The sequence below is a fragment of the Propithecus coquereli genome, unplaced genomic scaffold, assembly GCF_000956105.1.
Source record: "Propithecus coquereli isolate 6110/MARCELLA unplaced genomic scaffold, Pcoq_1.0 Scaffold27, whole genome shotgun sequence".
NCBI classification, from domain to species: domain Eukaryota; kingdom Metazoa; phylum Chordata; class Mammalia; order Primates; family Indriidae; genus Propithecus; species Propithecus coquereli.
Window position 1 is genome coordinate 12,038,872 of NW_012148285.1, and position 3,464 is coordinate 12,042,335.

The window sequence follows — 3,464 nt, forward strand, 5'->3', positions numbered from 1 at the left end:
AAATAACCCACAAAAGACTACATGACCAAGGGAGAAAAATGGAAGGAATTAGATTTAATTAAGAAATCCTAAATCCGGAAATGAAAAGTGTTAATAGTAGTTTACCCCCCTTGCATATTTGTAGCGTTCAAAATACTGGGCTTCCTGGCAAAGCTTGGAAGGAAGAGGGGTAGGAAACTAACATTCCTGGGTGTCTGTGAGCGTCATTAAATGCTTTTCCTCTTTCTCCCAATGACAGTAGCAGCTCTGTCAGCCCCTCAATAGTCAAGGAAACTGAGGCTCACAGATTACGTAGGGCCACACAGCAAGGAAGTGGTCGAGCAGGATTAAGAACTTGAATGTGCCTGACTGCCTTTAAAGCGTACCCATTCTTGGAAGTGAACAGTTTTAAGAACCCACATTTTCTACATGCCTCGATCGTTCATTATAAAATTTAAACTTTACTGCTCCATTCAAGCACCTGCAGCAGTTGATGTTTAGATTGTTTTCATTTAGTCTCAGAAGCAGCTCATCCATCAGATGTCAAAGATGAAAAATGAGTTGGCACAAGGATGCCTCATTAATCTCTAATACAAATAGAAATTTCTCTGATTCTTTAAGAGCATTTTGTCACTGCCTGGAGGCTGGAAACTGTTTGCAGTCCCCTCGTTATAAAATTATTTATGGGCAAATATTAGATATGCAACCTTCAATGTAAAAATCTTAATTACTGCCCTTTCAACTAATTTTTGTGCCCTATGATGGGGTATAAATCAGAAGCGTAACTGCCGAATACATTACAATAAAGGCTGCACAATGGAATATAGCTGCTCCAAGGTCTGGAAATCAATTCCCAACACCAGATCCACTCTTGCCGTTTCTCCTCCTTCATTCTTATATCCCAGGAGTGAAAAAAAAGAAGGGGGAGAAAAATAAAAACGACCTCAGCTCATCATTATCCTTCACCTACCAAAGGCTTTACTACTAGTCTGTGGTTTTCTGGAGGACAGGGACATGTCTTATCCTCTCTGTCCCCAGGGTCTGGCCCCATGATCAGCACATAGTAGGGCTTAATGAATGTTTGTTGAACAGAACTAAACCTGGGTGACTTAACCTGCTTGCAGATATTCTTTACATGTATGCAAACAAAGATTATTCCATCGTGCTCATTCCATTGTCTAATCATTATATTCCATCCTTTGTGCAATCTAACAAAAAGCACAGCGCACTGAATATACTTTGGTCAACAGCAAGATAAGAAAAAAGCTATACAATCACTGAAATATGACCTGTGAAATGGTCTGGTCTTCCTCATTTAGCAGCAGAAACTGAAGCCAGAGAGACAAGGCTATCTGACAATGGTAGGGCCAGACTGAGGGTTCTGCTCTCTGACCCGCCCCCAACCTTACTCCCTTTCCACTTAGCCACACCTTGCACCTGTTTACCAACACATATAGGAGGGAAGTTCCGTCATAAATAGTGGACAAGAATTAAGTTGTTAGGGAAAGCCGAATGAGCAAATGAAAAATAGGTGAGCATTAGAAGTAGTTTGGACTTTAGAACCTAAGGTAAGTAGCAATCTGTTTTCCAGAAAATAGCCGTGAATGAAGAAAAATTAGTATTTCTAGGAGTTGTTTAGAGGACGGCTTCCAACTCTCATTTATTGGGAGGGATGAAAGCCCAAGCTCTAGGGTCATCTGGGCCTTGGTTGATGATGTGCTCTGTCGCTTCCTAACTGGGTGATCTTGAGTAATGCTCAACTTCTCTGAGTTCCCGGGCCCTCCTCTGTAAAAGGGGGTTGATGAAAAGGAGGGTCTGGTTTAGACAGTTATTGTAAGGGTGAAACCATGTGTCACGTGGAAAGCATTCTGACCTGTGCTGACGCACAGTGGGCAACTAATCAATGAGGTAGCTTCTTTAACTTTTCATACTATTTCTGACAATTATCATAGCACTAGTCAAACCACAGGTGAGAGAATGATTTGGATTTGAAAGTCAGTACCTGAATCGCTGACATTAATTTCACCAGCTTTTTCTGTTTATGGTCCCCTTCAGCAGAGTGCCCTCTTGTGTTAATGAAAATAGGGGATCTGATCGTTGTGGCATTTCCTGGTTCAGACAGGACAACCAGGTCTGTAGCCGTGAGTCAGGAGAAAGAGGTGGGACTGAGGTTCCCTAGATTTGAATTCACCAGGCCTGTGTGTTGAAACTAAGCATTTCTGGCAGAGCAGTATGAAAAAAGCCTTAAAATGGTGTCTTTGTCAGGATGAGAGATGTGAAGCTCCCACGCCCTCTCCTACCCCCAAGGGCTATAGATGACGGCTGAACTGCACCTCCAGGGAGGAAAGGTTAGCCAATGCTGAGCTTTGGTCTTGCTGAGTGGGCTATGCAAGCTGAACAATTCTGTTCAGGATCTAGAGGGGGTCTGCAGAGGCTGTGTGGAGAGGTGGTGCCTGGAGAGGACAAACATGTTTCTAGAGAGGATTAATGAAGTATTGCTTGATAAGTGCGAACAAAACCCTCTTCCCCAGCTCCCCATGAAAAGATCCATAAAATAAACCTTCCTCGTGAAATCATGGTGGAATTGGATGGTTTTCTGGGAAGTGGGACCAAGTCCTTACTTAGGCCTCTAGGTGGCCAAGGAACAAAAGTGAGGCCACTCAGGTAACAGGTGTAACCCCCTACCTGGGAAGCACCTGTAGCACATTAACATTGACGAGAAATAATAAGTTAACATTTATCGAGTGCTTCCTGTGGTCCAGGGACTGGCCTAAGCACTTTGCATGAGCTACCTCATTTCATTAGCATAATAATCCCAGGAGCAGGTGCTATGATCAACTTCATTTTACTTATAAAGAAATGACAATGGCTCAGAAAAATGAATGACCTGTCCTGGGCTGTGCAGCCAGCTGGGATGGAGATGGACTTCAAAATCAGGTAACTTTGACTCCAGAGTCATGATCTTAATTGCCATGCTATAAATCAAGGCCCAATTTACAAATTATTTGCATAATTAATATATGTGAGGGAGTTAGGCTGTGCCATTTGCCACCCACTGTTCTTCCCCATTGGCTAAACTCATGAAACAGATGGACGTTTTCTTCTTCTCTCTCCCCTCCAGGGCATTCCTCCAGGGATGAATCCAATAGAACAGCCTTCCCAGAGAAAAGAGAGCTGGGTTCTGGTCAAGGACATTGTAATAGTGATGCTTTCTGATGTCTAACTATACATTAATTTATTCAACATTTACTGAGGGCCAACTATATGTTCACTATGTGCTAGGCATTAGGTAGAGTATACTAGGCATTGAGTAGAGATACAAAAATAAATCAAGTCAGGTGCAGTGGCCCACACCTTTAATCCCAGCTACTTGGGAGGCTGAGGCAGGAGGATTACTTGAGGGCAGGAGTTTGAGACTAGCCTGGAAAACATAATGAGACTCTATCACTACAAAAAATAAGAAAAATTAGCTGGGTGTGGTGACA

General features: G+C 42.8%; 1 protein-coding gene across 1 annotated transcript in view; it reads right to left on the minus strand.

Moving 5' to 3' along the window:
- The window catches only part of IQCK (IQ motif containing K), a 121,409-nt gene that overhangs the window by 96,910 nt on the left and 21,035 nt on the right, over positions 1–3,464 (minus strand). The gene's annotated exons all lie outside the window — the stretch shown is intronic.